General features: G+C 39.0%; 1 pseudogene; it reads right to left on the bottom strand.

The window, feature by feature from the left end:
- Positions 1–14,716: 14,716 nt before the first annotated feature.
- Positions 14,717–14,815, bottom strand: LOC138876631 (small nucleolar RNA R71; annotated as a pseudogene).
- Between the last annotated feature and the right edge of the window lie 7,268 nt (positions 14,816–22,083).

The raw sequence follows: 22,083 nt of genomic DNA, 5'->3' as shown, positions 1-22,083 counted from the left end.
TGTCCCCATGGCATTGGAGAGTTCAGTACCCGAAATCCCATAGAGTCCGATAAGGTACCCGAAAGTTGATTTGTGGGGTCTGGATTTGGATGACGAGATTGAAAGTCCATTGACACTTAAAGACTTCAAACACACAAAACATGGATAAACAAACGAAACAAGTAAACTATTAAGATTGACACAGAATGAGCGGGATACATTCAGTACTCGAGTATTCGATGGAAGGAGGAGGAGAGCGAAAATTTTAATGGGATGGGGAAAGAGAATGAGATGTATCAAAGTAGAAAGAGAAAGAAAATAGTGTACCTGAATAGCGTATTTAGTGGCTTAGGGCTAAGAGGTAACCAAAATTAAATATTTTGCTATAAACCTTAAAAGGTATCTATAGAATATAATTTTTTTAAATAATTTATTTAAAATAAATAAAGTGTTAACCTTTGCTATAGGAGGTAAAAATTTCTTATAGGTCTCACCTTTGTCTACAGTGGCCAAGCCACATGGTCTTAAGGGTGATCAACTCTCGTCGAAAAATTACATTGTGTATATAGGTAAAACATTACATTTTAGATGTATATAACACATATTGAACACCCTTTGCCGGGAATTTTTTAACTTTTTTAAAATTTGAATACCCTTGGAGAAATTTCTAGCTTCGCCACTATCTGTCTATCTATCATATCCATTAAATTGGTGTAAATATCGAATAGGAGTAAATTTTTTAAGGGAGAGACTTAAGAAAATAAATGAAGGTTAGTAACCAATAACTAGAGTTTGTCAAGTTATACTGATAATGAGATTAAAGCTTTTCTATTGAAATAATTCAAATTTCAGTGAGCGTGCCAAATATCTTGTCAATAGATAGAAATCAATTTTTTATTGTATCCATCGATCTTAGTATATTGTTAATACGTTTCCAAATTTCAAAAGCATGACTCACTCTTAGGAAAGATAATGTAAAACAATAATGTTAAATTTAAAATGTCACACGCAAGGCACGCTAATTTTTTTTTAACAAATAATAATATTATAACCTTTCTTCAATCATATATCAACTTGCCGGCTAAAATAAATAAATAAATAAACTAATCAATTGAATAAAGGGGCAAGATTCTAATTTGTGTGAGTTAGTGGATGTCCAGTATAATCACCAACCAATACGAAATAAACATGTCTAAATCTTTCATCTCCATAAATGGTTTATGCTTGGATTTTCAAAGACGTTTTAACCACCTATACAATATAAGTACATTAACAAACAACATCATTGGCACTTTGGCAGGTGGCAGCTAGATCACGAAATTGACTTGCTTACTATGAACAAGTCAAAGGAATTACAAGGCTGAATAAATAAATAGTACTTACTACGAAATTAGTTATTAATTTCGTGGTTTGCGGTTGCTACTTGAAAGAACTTACAAAAGTATTTGCAGGTTTGCATAGCTTAGAACATCTCCAACACAACGCTTTTATGGGACACCAAACGCTATTTTGGTGTAAGATTTGGTGCTCCAATCCAACACAATTTTGGTGTGTGAATAGCGTTATACCAAACTATTGTTTGACCCAAAAATATAAATCTTGGTTCAAATAATTAATTTCAGTTAAAAAAAGATTAATTTTAATTAAGAAATATCCTCAAATCTTAATGTCAGAAAGAATAAGTGATGTGCGTTTATGAGAACAAATATCGCATTATTTGATAAATGCCTTTTAATAATCAAGAATAGTGGTAGAATGTATAAATGATAACAGATGCCATTTAAGTAAATAAGAGGAGTAATTCAATCAATAAAGAGTGGAATAAATGAATCTTCCACCTAAAAATGATTGAAAAACAAATCCTTGTATAATCAAGGATCTCTTGGATTTGATGGTAAAGGACAGACGAGAATCTTAGTAAAAAGTAAGAATTTGTATTGAGTCAAGATTGATTTTTTTCAAAGTGTTGTTCTTACAATTGAATCTCACGTGTCCCTATTTTGTGCCTTCTACGCGTACCCTTTTCAAGTCGGCTACACCCTTCCTCTCCTTCCGCTAGTGGAGGAATTCTATTGTTATTATGGTGTTTGACCAGCCCAGCTCACAACATGCGTTTAGAAACTCATAAGGATGCTCACTAAATTTGCGGAGCTGGCAGGGATCGAACTCTCACTTCGGCATCTGATCCACATGTTCACCCCTAAGCTTTTATAGGGGGATAATGTTGAACCTTCGCCACTGAGGAGGTATATGCTTGGTGGTAAATACTGATGATAAAGCCAGTCGTCAATTTTGGTTTAAATTTTTCTTCATAAGAACCAAGGACGTGGTAGCCAGCGTTGATGGCTTTCCCGAGGCTTGGACCTACAATCGTGAGTACCTACTTCTCTTGTATGCATGTATATAACTTATGTTTGCTTGGTCATGGGTTTTGACCTCTCATCCCTTCCTCATGTAGCTAAGACCTCGCCCCCTCCTTTTGTCGAGGACATATCCGGCTGGGTCGGTCGACTCCTGACTTACATCATCGGGATCCGTGAATGGTCCGACTTTTTGAAGAACTTTAGGCCTCATCCCCCTTCGACTGGTGAGTCATCTGTCTTACCGATGTCTTAGTTATTTTCATCTTTTGGCTATCCTTGTATCTTTTATCTTATTCTTTGGTCCACATTTAGCTTCGAGGAAATTGAAATCCCCTGCGTCCGCGTATCGGAAGAGAAAAAACACTAAGTCTTTAGCTTCTGACCCCATTTTGACTGCGGCAACCTCTGTTCATGACCTGATCCCTTCCTCGCCCTCAGATGCCTCTACTCATGCCCCCATTTCTCCTACTACTACGTCTGGTCCTGTTCCTTCCTCGACCACGGGGACCTCGACCCCCTCCTTATACCGTCTCATAGATGGACATGACGAGATTGAACCTGGCGATGAAGACATGATGCCTCGCAAAATAAGGTTTGTAGATGCTGGTGAAGGGGTTGCCCGGGCTGTTGGCTTAATAAGGGGGTGACTTAACGCTCCGTGAGATGACGACCATTGTCACCGGAGACGACGTCGAGCATGTATTAGATACTCCAAGGTCGACGGAGGTCAACGTGGGTATGTCTCTTCCTTCTGCAATGACGGAGGCCGAAGGGTTGATTATTGGAGTCCTTGATACTTCTCAGCAAGAGGGATCATCGACTTCTCGACCAACTGATGATACTACTTTGCCAGCCGATGAGAGAGGCAAAGACGTTGCTGAGGAAAGTTATAAGACGGGTTCAGACGTCGATGCGGCGAACTGAAGATGGTGTAGGAAGGATTTACCCAACTCTAGGTGAGGTTGGAGAGGTCTACGAGGACCATTGTGATTCCTATGGATCATGATTTGAGTGACGCTACTCTGTCGAGGAGTATTGTTGTCCTTTGCCTTAGAGTGAGTTTTCAGTGTCCTATTATTTTCTTCTTTTGTCTTTGTTTTTGTTTTTGACTCATTTCTTTCCTTCTTCTTGTCGCAAACTATGATTTTGGAGATCGAGAGCACGGAGGGAGGAAAGGCATAGGGAAATTTTTGTAAGATTGAAAAACAAGTATTTTGAGTACCATCGCAAGTACCGGGAGTTTCATCGATGACTTGATGAGGGTGGCAACATGCAAGCCCTTCGAAATGAGTTGAAGGAGAAAAATGATGAGCCGGTGAAGTCCATTGAAAAATGCAGCATCCTTGAAAGGACGTTGAGAAGTAAGGAAGAGGAGCTTAAGGTCAGTAAGGGCGTGAAGGCCCAATGCAGTGACCTTTAAGCACAAGTGGTCGAGCTGTGCAGACGATTGGAGGAATGTCGGCTTCTGTTGGAGGGCCTTAATGGTGAAGTTTATGAGAAACAGAGTGAGCTTGAGATGGCAGAGTCTCTTCGCTTTGATGCTCAGAGAAGACTGGTGGTGCTTAAGCTTGCGCACAACGCCCTCCAGGCCGAGCGGGAGAATGACCAGTCCACGACGAAGGCTAAGGAGGAACAACTAGAGGATAGGGTCGGAAAGCTGGAGAAAGATAACACCATCCTTCATGGTCGGGTGGTCGTGTTAGAAGCTGAGAAGGCTCAACTCCTTATACGGTCCTCTTCTTCTCATACTTCGGACTTTCCTAATGTTCCTCGGGAATTGTATGAGGAGTGTATTCATGCCGAGGCTCAATTGGATGTATATCGAGATTTGCATAAGGGGGGATCCGTTTCTGAGGTCACCCTCGAGGGTGTTCGTGTTAAGGCTCATGAAGCTTTAATCGCTTGCGGGTATGATCCTGCTACTCCTGAGGGTGATGATGAGGATGATGAATATATGGATAGGCTTGAATAGGACGCTTGGTATGTCGCTTCTTATCCTAAGGGCATGGATAGCGTGAGTGGAGATGAACAAGGTACTGAGGGCGTAGAAGGCCATGATGGCGGTGATCAATAGTTTTTCTTCTTCTCTTTTTTGTAAATATTGTGCATTTTTGGCGGCATCTTCACGAGCCTTTGTAATAGATGTTTTAAGTCGGCAATGCCAAATTTGTTTTTTGCGTCTGCTTCTTTTCCCGTAGTTCGTTTTCTGTATTTGTATGTTTTTGGCTTCTGTTGCTTGGATACCTTGGCTCTTTCTTTGTGTGTTAGAATATGGCCGAGGTCCGGCAAGTGTTGGTTCGAACAAGGTCAAATGTAATTTAGATTTATGGCCAAGGGGCAGTAGGTGTTAGTTTGAACGAGGTCGAGTATAACCTAAATTTGATTATGTCTGAGGGCTAGTAGGTGTTAGTTCGGACAAGGTCAAACGTAACCTATATATTAGTATGGCCGAGGGCCAGTATGTGTTAGTTCGAACAAGGTCGAACATAACCTAAATTTTGTTATGGCCGAGGGCCAGCAGGTGTTAGTTCGAACAAGGTCTAATGTAACCTAAATTTTGTTATAGCCGAGGGCCAGTAGGTGTTAGCTCGAACAAGGTCGAATGTAACCTAAATTTTGTTATGGCCGAGGGCCAGCAGGTGTTAGTTCAAACAAGGTCGAACGTAAACTAAATTTTGTTATAGCAGAGGGCTAGTAGGTGTTAGTTCGAACAAGGTCGAATGTAACCTAAATTTTGTTATGGCCGAGAGCCAGTATGTGTTAGTTCGAACAAGGTCGAACGTAACCTAAATTTGAGAAAGATGTGTTGATAAGTGTAAAGTTTATTATCTTGGCATTATTGCTCTGGTTACATACTTGGAGATATATTACAAATTTTTCGGGCATTGGCTGGCATTCCAGTCCCAATCTTAGTCTATCTAGTCCCTTCATTAGTTGACCTGGAGAGTGTTTGAGAGGTTGGGCAATGAATTAGCAGTCACGGTCCCATCTTAGTATACTTCATCTTAAAGTGTCCCCTTTGTCGTCTCGTTAAAAACCTCCTTGAGAAATCCTAACTAGGACAAAACTCAAGTAAGGGAAAAAAGAGTACGACTTGGGGGACGCTTTATCTCTTAAAAGTTGAAGTATTTGTGGTGGCTAATATTCCAGTTGTTTGGTAGTAGCTTTCCTTCCATTGTTTCTAATTGAAATGACCCTTTATTTGCTTTTGCTGTGATTTTGTACGGACCGTCCCAATTCGTTCCCAACTTGCCTTTCCTGGGGTCTTTGCTCACATGTGTTTTAGCTTTAAGTACGTAATCCCCGACTTTGAGTGGCCTGACCTTTGCTTTCTTGTTATAATAGCGTTCTGCTTGTTGTTTTTGGGTGATCATTCTTATATAGGTCATATCTCTTCGTTCGTCGACTTCATCGAGCTCCTGCCTTCTGCTCTCGTCGTTGTTTGTACCGCTCTCATGGGAGTACCTTAGGCTAGGTTCTCTGACCTTGACTAGTATTACTACCTCGGTTCATAGACCAAATAGTAGGGCGTCTCTCCTATGCTCGTCTTCGGAGTTGTTCAGTAAGCCCGCAATACTTCTGGTAGTATCTCCAGCCGCAGTCCCTTAGCGTCTTCAAGCTTTTTCTTCATGATGTTTAGTATTGACTTGTTGGAGGACTCTGCTTGCCTGTTGCCTGCTGGGTGGTGTTGACATCCAATTTTGTCCATCTTTTCTTCCAAATTATTTATTTGAGCTTCTAATATCGTTTATTATGTAAGAATATTTATTTTACTATTTTATCTAATTAGTATTGTTATTTTATTATTCTTATTTTTGTCGTTATCATCACGAGATATTATTATTATTATTATTACTACTACTACTACTACTACCTCGACGATGACGACGATTTTATATCTCAATTAATTTCATTCAACGTCAATCAACTAATAATATTCTCTTTTTACAAATATTTGTCACTGCATTGCATTGATTCTACTCCTATTTGTAATATAGTTATTCAGGTGATTTACATATTTATTACATGCCCATTTTAAATTAGTGGTTATCTACTAAATAGATTTTTACAACACAAATTTATAATTTTTTAAACACTAGAAAATTATTTAATATAAATATTTACTACTAGGCATATCAAGATTTAAGAAGCCCAAATAAAAGATAAAGAAGAAGAGATTTAGCCCTATCCATAGCCCAAATCGGAGGCCCATACCCACCAGCCCACCTACTCTACTTCTTTTTCATGTCAGCTCCATATAAGTAGGGGTGACAAATGGGCGGGTTGGGTTGAATTTGGGCGGGTCAAGATGAGTTAGGTCAATAAATGGGTCATTGCCCAACCCTGCCCAAAGTGTATTTGGGTAAGATGGGCTAAACAATGGGTCATAACCCAACCCGCCCAACTTGACCCATATTAGAATCATGCTCATCTTGCATAAAAAAATATTTTACCTTAAAATATGTAAGTTGACAAATATTTTATGGGTGGGGGTGGGGGTGGGTGGTGCAGAAAAATAAAAAAAATAAAAAATTGAAAATACAAAAAAAAGTGAAGTTTTTTTGAGGGGATTTGCGCCGGGGTGGGGGGGGGTAGGGGGTAGTGGTGGGTAGAGAAAAAAAAATTCAAAACTCAAAAAAAAAAAGTAAAAAAAAAAAATTCTTTGAGGGGGTCTGGGGGATAGGGTGAGTGGGTGGTGCAGAAAAACAAAAAAAACAGAAAATTAAAAATACAAAAAAAAGTAAAAAAAATTTTTTGAGGGGGTTGAGAGGGGGGTTGGTGTTGCAGAAAAAATAAATAGAAAAAAAACAAAAAAGCAGAAAATTTAAAATACAAAAAAAAGTAAATTTTTTTTGGGGGGTTTTGCGCGGGGTAGGGGTAGGGGTAGGGTCGGTGGTGTAGAAAAACAAAAGAATAGAAAATTAAAAATACAAAAAAAAAAAAAAATTAGGGCAACTAAGTAAATTTCTAGATATGTTGGGTTGAAATACTTTGTTTTTTGGTGAGTTTCATGGGTTGCATTTGAGCTGTTAAATGGGTCAGAATGGGCTATAAAAAATAATGGGTTAACTTGGGCTCAACCCAAATTGACTCATGAGCTAAAATATTTGTAGCCCAACTCATTAATCTCTGGGCTAGTTGGGCGGGTTAGTGGGTTTGGGCTCAAATTGCCACTCCTACATATAAGCCCCATGTCAGCGCCACATAGGCGCCAACGTTCTAAAACACACGCCTAGCACACCCTTCACACTCTGACCCCACATCTTTTAGAGAATTTTATGTATTTTTCTTTATTTTTATCTTGTTTTATCCTAAGCCTAATCTGAGCCATCCGTTATTTTAATCCAGTGGTCAATATTTATCCCATCAGTTAAATCCAATTTGCTAACCCTGTTCTCCCTCCTAACCCAATAGACATTTCTTCTCCTCCCTTTCCTCTTCTTCACAAAATTCCATCCTTGCTCAGCCATGATAGAACTTGCTATTACCATTTTTTACAAGAAGCTCTGCACCTTAATTAATTTTTTGCAACATCAACGTTCAACTTTCAAACGTTCAATAGCTTTCACTCTATTTCGAAATCCCGCCCAAACCAAGAACCCTAGAAATCAGCCTATAAATGCTGACCGTTGAAGAAATTTTCGGACAAGCTCTGGGCCGCACCTTTATCCCACAAAATGGATGGACGCCCCCTCCTATCTCCCCAAAAAACCTCATTGTTTAGTTGACTTCTCATAGTTTATTTTCATCTTTACTCTATTAAAAATCTAGCGTTAAGCTTCTCTGCCTCTTGGTCTCTGTTGTCCTATAGCCACAACATAGCCTTCATTTTGTTTGTGACAGAGTAAGATGATTATCGGAAGTAGCCAATCCGAGGTCGAAAATAGTAGATCTGGTTGACGCGCTCCAGTTTGCTGCGCTCAAACAGGTCAGTTTCTCTTCTTCTTGTGATGATTCTGCTTTTTTTTTAAAGCGCATTTTTAGATGTTACCGATTTAGTTTAGTACTCATTAGTTGGTGGTCATATATTCTGTTAATACTAAGCAATGTGTAGAAGCAAATCACGAGTATGTAATTTTAATATAAACCGTGCTTTAGAACTTATTACCATTGATATTTTTCAAGTCGTATCTATAAAGGATCGGGTATTGTGCTTGTGTGTTTAATCCTGTTACAAATCATATCATTAGGATTTATTTATTTATCGTTATTAAATCTGTAAGTAGCATGTTATATTCATATATGATATTGAGCATAAATTTTAGGCATAGATTGTTACTGATCCTTGTTTCAAAATGTGAAAGTTGACCTTTATTAGAAGGTATGCTTAGACCATGTTAATAATTAATATGTCGGTTAAGGTATTTAGTAGAAAGCATGTAATTAGGCGTTAATCACCTATGTATTTAAGCGAAAAAAGATTACTGTATATGAGACTTTCATCACCTTAAAACCATGCCTATAGGAAAGGATATGTTTATACTAGCGTAATTAGTCTAACTCATTTGGATCTCAAGTAAATATAGGAAATATTATATCTTGTCATGTTATTTGGAAGACACTAAAAACTAACTTATTAATCTTGGTGAACTTAGAAATGATGCACTATTTGAACTCATGATGTCAATAACAACAAAATAAGATATGAATCTTGTTCATTCATTTTTTTTTGTCGCTCTAGAACTCGAATCTCTTCTCTAATTCTTTTGATTTGTTTTCTTTCTTTGTATGTGCACTTGGAGCAAACCTTGGAATCTTAATGCAAGACTCACCACCATACCGAGCATGGAGTCAGCAAATCCCTTATTCTTAGAAGGCACCTGATAGCGAGAAAACAAGCGAATCGCTTGGGGTCACCTATGGCGGCTTTTGTTTTTACTTACTCGGCATGTTTGTTAATCTAAGTGATTTGTTTTATTTGGACCTATAATTGATGATTAATTTTATCATATAGAATTACTACTATAATTTTCGCAAAGTATCTTGTTGAATAAAGACTTAAAAGGATACAATACACTTAGCATTTTGGGATAATATTTTTCGTTTGAGACCTAAGGAAGAGAGCTGGTCATTTTGAAGACAAACAAAAGAATATTTTTTTTCCCAAGGTGCAAATTAGTTACGAGTTTTCATAAAAATGTCATTTTCTTTCAAAGCTATGCCTATATATATATATATTAATTAGTTATAAACCTTATTCACTAAATTATATTTTGTTAAAACACCTCAAGCGCTACTTTTAATAAGTTTTAAACTAATTAACCTAAGTTTGGCTGGTTAACCATAGTTAACGGATCATATATGGTGCCTTCATAACCTTCCCTATAGGATTAATTAGAACCCTTACCTAGAATTTCTAAGGTTAAGCAGACCGTTAAAATAATTAGGTGGTGACTCTCTTTAATTAATTAAACCTTCGGAATTACCAATATGTTATACTCTAGTTTAACCCGTGATAAAATGGGCTGGTATGGTGTCGAGAGTATCCTTTTAATATGCCATTTCTCAAAGATCTCGGCGGTTTTCTTTCCCATGAACTAGGGTCCATTGTCGCAGTTGATCTCTTTGGGAAGGCTGAACCGTCATATGATATTTCTCCATATAAAGATGATTACTTCCTCGCCCTATCGGGAGGGGTCCCACGATGTCCATTCCACATTTGATGAGCGACCAAGGGGAGGTGACCGAATGGAGGTGTTCGCCCGTTTGGTGAATCATTAGGGCGTACTTTTGGCATTGCTTGCATCTCTTCACGAAGTCTGCGGCCTCTTTTTTCATGGTGGGCCAGTAATACCCCGGCCGTATGAGGCATTTGACCAGTGCCTGATATCCGGAGTGAGCCCCACAATGGCCTTCGTGGACTTCTTCAACGACGCGTCGAGTTTGTTTTGGGCCCAGGCATTTTGCTAAGAAGCCACCATAAGTTCTCTTATACAAGTCGTTGTGGAGGATACTTTAGCTGACCGTTTGCATTCTCATTTTCTTGGCCTCTTTTTTGTCATCTAGGAGTGTGTAGTCCTGCAAGTATGTAATAATACGATTGCGCTAATCCCAAGTTAAGTTTATCGTTCTTACCTCGACTTGGTCTTGCGATGAGTTAAGGAGGTGGATCACGTTTTTATCTCCGGTTGTGATGTTTTTTGTGGCTGGTTTAGCGAGGTCATCTACCTTAGTGTTTTGTGCTCATGGAATTCGGTCGAGCTGGCATTCGTCGAACTCGGGCAGCAGCTTGAAAATTTAGATATGATACTTTTGCAATCTTTTTTCCTTGATTTGGAAAGTCCATATGACCTGTTTGACTACGAGTTGGGAATCACAACGTAGTTTTAACCGTTTTTCCCCATACTTGAGTGTTAGTCTCAAACCTGCAATTACAACCTCATACTCAGCCTTGTTGTTAGTCATATTCGGGCATCTTATGGACTGGCGAGTTACTTCGCCTATTGGGACTTTGAGTACGAGCCTTAGTCCGGATCTCGAAGTGTTGGAGGTGTTATCGGTGTATAGGGACCAGAGGTCTTGTGCTTGGGTGGAAGTTGGGTCGACTTCTCTTTTGACTTCGGGCATTATCTTTTTGCTAAAATCGACAACGAAGTTAGCGAGCACTTACAACTTTACCGTTGTTCGCGGATGGTACATGATATCGTGCTCACTCAGCTCGATGGCCCATTTGGACAGCCTTCCTGATAGCTCAGGTTTATGTAAAATGCTTTTTAGGGGGAAAGTCATGACGTCCGAGATGGGGTGGCATTGGAAATATGGTCTAAGCTTTCGTGAAGCTACGACTAAGGCCAAAGCCAGTTTCTCGAGGTGAGGGTACCTCATTTCGGAATCGACTAATGTTTTGCTAATGTAATAGATGGGGAATTGAGTACCTTTGTTTTCTCGAACCAGGACTGTGCTTACAGCTACTTCAGATACAGCTAGGTAAACGAGAAGGCACTCCCCTGACTCCGGTTTTGAAAGTAAGGGTGGCGACGACAAGTATGCCTTTAGTTCCTTTAGGGCCTAGACGCACTCAAAATTCTATTAGAGTCGTTATCTTTCTTATGTACGCCAAAGAATTTGTGGCATCTGTCTGACAATCGTGAGATGAAACTTGATAGGGCGGCGATACGGCCAGCCAACTTTTGAGCCTGTTTTTTGGTGGTTAAGCGTTCAGGTATCCCCTCGATGGCTTTGATTTGGTCAAGATTTACCTCGATCCTTCGCTGTGATACCAGGAAACCTAGAAACTTTCCCGAGGCCACGCCGAACGCACACTTTTCTAGTTTCAACTTTATTCAGTACCGTCTGAGTATGTAGAAAGTTTATTTCAGGTGGTCAACGTGGTCTTCTTTCCTTTTGGACTTGACCAGCATGTCATCTATATAGACTTCCATCATTTTGCCGAGTTGGTCCTTGAACATCCTTGTCACCAACCTTTGATAAGTTGCCCCGGCGTTCTTTAGCCCAAAGGGCATGACCCTATAGTAGTACGTCCCTTAGTGGGTGATGAATGTGGTTTTCTCCTGATCCTCTTCTTCCATGGGGATTTGATTATAACTTGAGTAGGCGTTTAAGAAGCTTAGTAGTTCATGCCCGGACGTTACATCGATAAGTTACTCGATATGAGGTAATGGGAACGAATCCTTGGGGCATGTTTTGTTCAAATTCGTGAAATCTACGCACATCCGCCATTTCCTATTCTTCTTTTTCACCTTGACCACGTTGGAGATCCACTTGGGAATGGAACCATTTTCTAACAGTTTTCCACCTCTCTGCGTACTGTATAATTAATTACTAAGTTGAACTTACGCCTGGCCTGTCTCACTGGGGTGGAATGGGTCGACGTTCATTTTGTGCGTGACGACTTCCTTTGGGATACATGGCATATCTGCATGGCTGAAAGAAAACAAATCTGCGTTAGTTGTTAAGAATTGATGGAATTTACCTAGTTCCTGAAGTTTGTTTCCGATGCAAGCCTTCTTGTTGTGGTCATTGAGGTCTAATTGAACGGGGTTGAGGTCTTCCATGGTCGATCCTGTACCTTCGACCATATCGGGGTCTCTGATGCCATCCCCGCTATTGTCGTGTTCTGACCTCGGCCTGATGGAAGGCTATAATCTTGCGTAGTCGCTTATTGCATACTAATTTACTACACTTTAATTGTGTTTGAGCTTTAATTATTAGTGTTTTGTACTTATTGTGTGTTTTATGCTTGTAGTACTGATGAGTGATGTAGATGTTATAGAGCTAATTTGAGCTATCTGGAGCTTTGAAGTCTAAGTAAAAGCCTAATGAATTAAGCAGGGATCGCGTTCAGGGGTCGGAACCATATCTGGATATCAAAAAGCGAGCAAAAAGCAAACTTTGAGAATTTGCACTAATGCGATGCATAGTGCGAGGCATCAATGTATTTTTGGCTGCCTGACAGAAGTTGAGCTCTGTGGATTTCCCTACTGCCGCACCACATGTAGCGATGTGGCAGTGCAAAAAGTGGTGAGAAATCATATTTTGGCATGTTCTGGAATTTTCTGCATGCGTTCCGCATGGGGCGGAGCGATGCGGTAGCCCAAAAATGTTAGAGTAACTTCCCATTTCCGCTAAAAAGGGTAGTTTCATCCGGGGTTTATTGGGGGTTGGCTTAAATACACGGGAAAACACCATTTTGGGGACTTTTGACACATTCTTGACCTAAGAAGGCTAAGGAAGCTTGGGAAGAACACAAGCACAAGGATTTCATCATTCCTTCCTCACTCAAGATCCAGGTTTGGATTCAATTTATGTTTTCCTATACTTTAGTTATATTTGTGAAGAACTTCTCTATGTCTATGGAGTAGTTCCTTTTGGTTTTGGATGGATTTGGTGTATTGATGATTGTTTGTGGATTATAACTATATTTTTATGTATTTGAATCGTCTTGGAGGATTTAATTGTTGCATATATATTCACTTGTTCTTGTAATCGAAAGAGGCATAACTTGTAAAATCTTTGCATTATATTATGGGTTAAGTTCATAAATTCTTCTAGTTAATCAAAAGAGGCTAGTTGAATCGTTGATTAAACCTAATTAGAAAAATAATTGAAAGAGGTTTTTCTAAAGACCGATCCACTATGTATTCTTGCATATCTTCACAGTGCTTAAATTGGTTCATCTCGTGAGGTTAAGATTTAATCGAAAGAGGAGTTTTTGCTGAACGTTTGAACTAATAATAGAGTGAATTCGAGATGCTCACTTGAACACTAGAAATGAATTATCTAGAGTTATATCCCAAACAATTATCTTGCACATATCCTGTCAAAACCCTATCTTCTCCCACTAATAACCTTAATTGCTTATTCCTTGTCTCGATAGTCATTAGTTAATAGATGTAGATTCTTAGTTAATTTAAATTAGTAATCATATAACTCTCAATTGTTGATCCTCCTGGATAGCACTCAAGCTACAAACTACAAGAATACTATTCAAATCCAATCCATGTGGACATGATATTATACAATACTATCTTTGAGTAGCGAGCACAATTTAAGTGTGTGTTTTACGCTCGTCAAATTTTGGAGTCGTTGCGGGGGATTGACAATCGATAGTGTTTGAAATAGTTTGTAGTGCTAATTCAGGAATTTATTTTTATTTTTTTAGTTTATTTTGTTCTTCACGGGTTTCTCCTCTGTGTGTAGACAATAGGTTAAGTCTGCAGTGTATGACACGATCTTTTTATAAGGAAGTAATACCTTACAAACCGGAATTGGAAAAACACTTGCGGCAACAGAGGAAGGAGAGAGAGTTCATCGTAAAGTTCTTGGGGAAACCTTCATCCCAAGAACACATGGCTAATAACAATGACAACGAGGTAGAGACAGTTGCAAGGGAGGCAGTGCATCATAGAGAAGAAGCTGCAAGGATAGCAGCTGAGGCAGCCCGTAGAGCTGCTGAGAAAATTGTCGAAGACATTATGGGTCGAAGATTTAATATTAATCGACCCTTGATTGAACACCAGTTCGAGAATGCAGTACCCAGGCCTGGTAAATCATTGGGTGATTATGCCAGACCAGTCTACAATCGAGGATTGTCAAGTGTTAGACCACCTCTAATTGCAACAAATAATTTCAAGTTGAAGAAAGGTTTGCTTCAAACCATTCAAAACAACTGCATTTTCAGAGGGAAAATGAATGAAGATCCAAACATGCATCTGATGGACTTTGAGGAGATTATGAACACCTTTCAATACAATAGGGTGTCACAAGATGCAGTGTATTTAAGGGCATTCCCCTTTTCACTTAAAGATGATGCAAAGCAGTGGCTTCACAGCTTGCCAAATGGATCAATTAGAACATGGGAGGAAATGACCAGAAAATTCCTTGATAAATATTTCTCCTCAGCTAAGACGGGCAAGTTTAGAAGAGAAATCCATAACTTTTGCCAGAAAGAGACTGAAACTGTTTTTGAAGCATGGGAGAGGTTTAACGAGATAGTTAGAAGATGTCAACTTAGCGGAATTGAACTCTAAATGCAACTCCAGGATTTTTGGGATGGATTGACACTGGCCTCATGTAGAATATCAAGCAATGCAGTTGAAGGCCATTTTATGAAGAAAACTCTAGAAGAGATAGTTACAATTCTTGATGAGTTATCTGAAGATGCTAATCAGTGGCCCTCTGAGAGTGTGGAAAGAATAAAATCAACTGGTGTTCACCAAGTTGATGCTACTAGATCTGTGCAAGTACAACTTGATGCTATGTCTAAAGAACTACAAAAGCTAACTGTAGCCTCGGTGCAAAATGTACACCACGCAGCTTGTGATATATGTAGAAGAAGACATCCTACTCATGAGTGCCAAGCCTCAACTGAGAAAGTGAATGTTGTAGAAACTATAATTTTAATGCAATGGTTCAGAGGCACCCCGGCTTTTCATGGAGTTCACCTGGAAGTATTACAAATGCATGGCAACAAAACAACCCTAGATTCAGAGAACAAGGAGCTCGAAGTTTTCAAAATCAGCAGAGATAGCAATATCAGACTCCACCAGCATGGAAGATCTTATGAAGACCTTCATTATCAAGACAAATCAGAGGCTTGATTCCCATGATGCAGCTATCAAGGAATTGGGTACATCTTTTCGAAGCCTGGAAAGACAGGTTGGGCACTTAGCTACTCTAATGTTTGAGAGAGCCCCAAGAACACTCCCGACTGATACAAAAAGAAATCCCAATGAATCAGTAAATGTCGTAACTTTGAGAAGTGGGAAAGAGTTTAAAGATCTCACCGTAGTCCAAAAAGATTTGAGACATGAAAAAGAAAGCGGTAAGCAGCTGAAAAGTGACGTCGAAAAGAAGAAAGAAAATAACTCGAGAAGGGAGAAACCTGAGGAGAGTATGCATGTGCCTACGCTGCCTTTTCCCTAAAAGCTAAGTAGAGAAAATCTGGACAAGCAGTTTGAGAGATTTCTAGATATGCTGAGGCATGTTCATGTAAACCTACCATTCACATAAGTGCTCTCACAAATGCTGGCTTATGCCATGTTCTTGAAGGATATCCTGACAAAGAAGAGGAAAATAGAAGAAACCTCAGTGGTCAAGCTCACAGAGCATTGCAGTGCAATTGCAAAACAAACTCCCACAAAAGTATGGAGATCCATGGAGTTTTACCATACCTTATTCTTTAGGCACTGTTGATTTTGATAAGTTTCTATGTGATTCTGGTACCTCAATTAATCTAATACCTCTATTTATCTATAGGAAACTGGAGAAAGATATCGGAGAGATAAGGTCTGCACCAATATCTTTGCAGCTGGCAGACCAAACGACTCTAATACCCGAGGGAATAGTTGAAGATGTCTTAGTTCAGGTGGATAAGTTTGAATTCCTTATAGATTTTATAGTGGTAAAGATGGAGGAGAACAAGTAGGTCCCCCTCATCCTCGGAAGACCGTTCCTAGAAATAGATATAGCAATATTAGATATACATGAGAGAAAACTCATGCTTAGAGTGGGTGAAGATATTGTGGATTTTGATATGAATGTAGAAACATGGGTGAAAAAAGGAGAGGCCATTTGCTAGTGTGGTGTGGAAAGAGAAGGGCGTGAAAGAGAAGGCTGCAGTGAGTGAGAAAGATAAGTGTTACTCTAAGAAGGATGAGAAGAATTTACCTGCATGGATGTGTGCACTAGTTCGGGCACAAGGGATGGAGCCCAACTTCGACGCAAACCCCGACTAGATGTTCATGGAAGTTTTCCTTACCTCTTGCCTTTTATTTATGTGTCATGGGGACATGACACAATTTAAAGTGTGGGGTGAGAATTTATATATGTATAGAACGTATAGATGTATATTGTATTTTTGTAATTCATTTGATTGGAAATTTTGGAGAATTTTGACTTCCCAACGATGGATTTCCTCGATTGTATTCTTGAGGGATTAAAGTTGAAGGAAATCCCCTTGACTTTCCTTTGTGCCGCGGTTCTTTTTCAAGGATTTTTTTTTGAACCAGGTGTAGTTAGTTTTTAATTTTTTTGGAGTAGGAAACCTTGTATTGTGATTTGAAATGGAAGCAATATCTCTTGATTGTATTATGCCTTGAGAATAGTAAGTGCTTTATTTGTGACGCTTAAACTCAATTTTTGACTCATGTATAAGTATCTTAAATTGTATAATCTTAACTTTGCTTAATTAGTGTGACTAGAGTGTTTTGATGAGTCCGATCCTAAATGAGTTATATGTCACGTGTGTGAGGTTTCGTGTATATTGTGCATTGCATTTGATATCTAGAACTTGCACGTGTGTTTGCAAAGCGAAATAGTAGTTTTATTCAGTCTTGGAAGTGATATAGGCGTTTCTTTGTTGAGCTAGTTATATGTTGTACCCACCTAATTGATATGTATCTTAGTTAAATCCTTTGAGCTTGTAATCCTATTTCTTTGGCAACTACATTATAAGCACTACCCATTTGTTTGAATTAACCATCTATTCAAACATTTCACCTCTCATGAGCACTTGAATTTGTTATGAACTTCGTATAAGTTGAAGTGTGGGGTGTTTGTTTGGCTTTTGAGTAGAACTATTGAAATAGGGAGAAAGGTGCAATATTTTTAAAAAGTAAGAGCCACTTGAATTAAATAAAAAAAAAGAAAAAAATAGTTGTATTGTTGTGCAAATATTCCTTGATAAGTGGTAACTCTTGATGTAATTGTACTTAAAGAAGTATGGAGTTAATATATATTGATGTGACAGTGGAGTCATGGTTTAACATAAGTGTGTGATTTTGAATATTTAAGTGTATGTATTAAAGTGCTTAGGGAGGTGTAGTGACTCTTATATCTAAATGTATCCTACCCGTCCTGCAGCCTACATTACAACCCATTAAAGTCCTACTTGATCATTGACTGAATGAGCTCGATTAGTAGAGTAGTACACTACGGAAAAACCTATGGTTTATCTTTTGTGGCATATGAATGTTACTTCTGAGAGTGAGTGAATTCTTTCTATCTTGAGTTCCTAATTGTTCTTAAATTTTATTATGTGTGGAACTACTCTCTATTGTTGTGTGAGGGCACATGATTCATGAAGGAAAGATAATTTCATTAACCTCTGTGTTAGAGTAAGTGAGCGGGTTGTGAAAAATGTATGGTACTTGTGAGTCAAATCTTGAGGCGGGGATGTTATGTTATCGTGCTTAATTTATTTTAATTATTCTTGATGTAATGAGTTAGGAGTTGTTTAAAAAGTTCGTGTCTATATAAAGTGTAGTTTGATTGATTAAGGACGAGCAATGGCTTAAGTGTGGGGTGTTGATGATAGACTATAATTTGTGATTTATTCTCTTACTGCACACTCATTTACTGCACTTTAATTCTGTTTGAGATTTAATTGTTAGTATTTTGTACGTATTGTGTGTTCTATGCCTTGTAGGAGTGATTCCAAGTGATGTAGATGTTATGGAGCTAATTCAAGCTATCTGGAGCTTTGAAGTCTGAGTAAAAGCCCAATGAATTAATCAAAGATCACGTTCAGGGGTTGGAACCACATCTTGATATTAAAAAGAGAGCAAAAGGCAAACTCTGAGAATTTACATTGATGCGATGCATAGTGCGAGGCATCAGTGTATTTTGGGCTACCTGACAGAAGTTGAGCTTTGTGGATTTCCCCATTGTTGTGACGCATGGGGCGATGCAGTAGTGCAAAAAGTGGCCAGAAATCATATTTTGGCTTCTGGAATTCCTACATGCGCGCCGCATGGGGCAGCACGGTAGCCCAAAAATGTTAGAGTGACTTCCCATTTTCACTAAAAGGGTAGTTTCGTCCGAAGGGTTTATTGGGGGTTGGCTTAAATACACGGGAAAATACCATTTACAGGATTTTTACACATTCTTGACCTAAGGAGGCTAAGGAAGCTTGGGAAGAACACAAGCACAAAGATTTCATCATTCCTTCCTCACACAAGATTTGGGTTTGGATTGAATTTACGTTTTCCTATACTTTAGCTATATTTTTAAAGAACTTCTCTATGTCTATAGAGTAGTTCCTTTTGGTTTTTGATGGATTTGGTGTATTGATGATTGTTTGTGGATTATTACTCTATTTTTATGTATTTGAATCGTTTTGGAGGATTTAATTGTTGCATCTATATTCACTTGTTCTTGTAATCGAAATATGCATGACTTGTGGTATCTTTACATTATATTGTGGGTTGAGTTCATAGATTCCTCTAGTTAATCGAAAGATGCTAGTTGAATCGTTGATTAAACCTAATTAGGAAAATAATCGAAAGAGGTTTTCCTAAAGACCTCTACGTATTCTTGCATATCTTCACAATACTTAAATTGGTTCATTTTGTGAGGTTAAGACTTAATCGAAAGAGGAGTTTTTGTTGAACGTTTGAACTAATAATAGAGTGAATTCGAGAGACTCACTTGAATATTAGAAGTGAATTATCTAAAGTTACATCCCGAACAATTATCTTGCACATATCCTGTCAAAACTCTATCTTCTCCTACTAATAACCTTAATTGTTTATTCCTTATCTCGATAGTCAATAGTCAATAGCTATAGATGCTTAGTTTATTTAAGTTAGTAATCATATAACTCTCAACTACTAATCCTCCTGGATAGCAATCAAGCTACAAACTACAAGAATACTGTTTAAATCCAATCCATGTGGACACGATATTATACAATACTATCTTTGACTAGCGAGCACAATTTAAGTGTGTGCTTTGCGCTCGTCACGGCCTGCTGATTGTTATGCTTCTTTTTCCTTGTCCCTTTTTTGCTGGGTGGTTGTTCTATCTAGAGCGATGCGGTAGCATTCCCGGGATGTGCATTTTTCCCCTCGTATACTGGATATTCCCCATGGAGCTGGGAATTTGATGACTTGATATAAGCTGGAGGGAACATCTTTCATAGGGTATATCCATGGTTGTCTTGCGGTGTCTTGGTTCATGATATTGAATGTGGTTTCCAGAGTTACGCCACTGACCAGAACGGGGAGTGTGATTTCTCCAGATGTCCGTTCAACTACATTGTTAAAACCAGTTAGCGTGATACAACGCGATACTATCTTATCTTCGAGTTTCATTTGTGCAAGTAATCGAAGATGGATAATGCATGCTCCGATCCCATCATCTACCATAATGCGTCTCACATCGGTATCTAAAATTCGTAAAGTAATAACGAGGGCATCATTATGAGGGAAAGTCAAACCATCAGCATCTGACTTATCGAAGATGATACTCTCTTCGAGTTCGTCATACCGTTCGCAGGTGATTGACTGCTTGAGCTTGTGGGTGGTGGTGAATTTTACGATGTTGATGGAGGCATCATCGTTGCTGCCGATGATCATATGGATGGTAGGAGCTAGTGAGGGCGACTTTGGGGGTCCTTGGTGTTGTTCGCGTCCTCTGGTGAAATTGGTTCTCCCCCTGTCGCTCAGCAACTCTTTGAGGTATCCCTGCCATAACATATTTACGACTTCCTGAGATAGGGCGATACAATCTTCAATTTTGTTCCCTCGTTCTTGGTGGAACTCATAGAGGGCATCAGATTTTCTGGTAGTTGGATCTAATCAAATCTTCTACGGCCATTTTACCTTTGGTCCGAGCTTTTCCAGAGCGTAGACTATCTCTGTAGGTGGTGTCACACCTCCTTTTTCCGCACCCGATGGGGTGCAAGGGAGTTTTTTCCAATTAAAGGACAATCGAAACGGGATTGGTTTAATTATTTCAGAGTCGCCACTTGGGAGATTTAGGGTGTCCCAAGTCACCAATTTAATCCCGAATCGAGGAAAATAATGACTCTATATTACAGTCTGCGTACCAGAAATCCGGATAAGGAATTCTGTTAACCCGAGAGAAGGTGTTAGGCATTCTCGAGTTCCGTGGTTCTCGCACGGTCGCTCAACTGTTATATTCGGCTTGATTATCTGATTTTATACAATTGTGAACTTATGTGCAAAATTTAACTTTCAACCGCTTTTATCGTTTACTGTTTTTATCAAGAATTGCAACGTTGTGAAAATGTATCTCGGACCGCATTACAATCAATGTACCCGTGGTCGTCGACACACTTTGACTCCGTTGAGATTTGGATTTGGATCACATCAATGCGCACCCGAGTTTGAGGAAATTAAATTATTAAAGGCGCGCCTAAAGCGACTAGCGTATTTATTTTGAGTAGGACCGTGGAATTCTACTAAACGGTCCATCCTGAATTCTAAACCATTTTAAAGCAAATATTTACTGAGGGCTCCGCAATTTTTTATTTTGGCGAGGCTCATCTCATTCTTATTTTTAAAAAAAAATGAATTTGCAACGTCATGGACATGCATCTCGAACCACGTCACAATCAATGTACCCGTGATTAGAAACACACTTCGACTCCGTTGAGAATTAGATTTGGGTCACATAAATGTGCACCCGAGTTTAAGAAGGTAAGATTTATTAAGGCGCATCCTAAAGAGTCTAACATATTGTTATTTTAGGAGGGTTGTGAGATTTGCTAAACAACCCGTCCTGGAAACTAAATGCTTTGATAATATACATCTAACAAGGGCCCCGCATCTGCGCGTTTTGATTATTTCCGTCGAGGCTCATCTCGTTCTTATTTTAAAAGGATATCCTATAGCAACTACGTTTCTTGTCGTGTTTGTCCCTATCAATTGAAAACAGTAGATAGTCCTAATTAATTACATGTTTGAAGTTGTTTGTAACAACATTCAGAAAGGCTTAAAAATCCGAAACGGGGCTGCATGCACAGTCAGCCGAACAAGTAACCACGGGCCCAGATCCAGCCCAAGCGTGATTGGCCAGACCTGGGCCACTGCTTGTTCGATGCGAGCCTGCCGGGTCTGTTTTGACCCGGGCTCGACCCTCGTGGGGTTGAGATTGTAAACTGTGTTCTTTATCTAAAAAAACAGGGTTTTAGCAATTAAATATGGAATATTTATTGGAAAGGAAAGAAATTAATTTACAGTGTACGATTTTCATGCTTGGCATACATTACATGCTTATACTACACTATTGCACTAAATCTGAGATACAACCTATTGCCTTGGGCATACTCTTATCACCATCCTATATACACAATCTAACATTCAACTACCATTCATTGACAGTTATTAGGCCTGAAGGCTATCTCCAGCATCCCAAAACAAGCATAAAATTTTCTACATTACATGATATTTAAGGTAACAAACTATGTATATAAAAAAACATTCTTCAGGTCTTTCATTTACATTCATGCTCAAATTTCCAGCTACATCTGACA

This window comes from Nicotiana sylvestris, chromosome 8 (assembly GCF_000393655.2).
Source record: "Nicotiana sylvestris chromosome 8, ASM39365v2, whole genome shotgun sequence".
NCBI classification, from domain to species: domain Eukaryota; kingdom Viridiplantae; phylum Streptophyta; class Magnoliopsida; order Solanales; family Solanaceae; genus Nicotiana; species Nicotiana sylvestris.
This window is presented reverse-complemented; position numbering and strand designations above follow the sequence as displayed.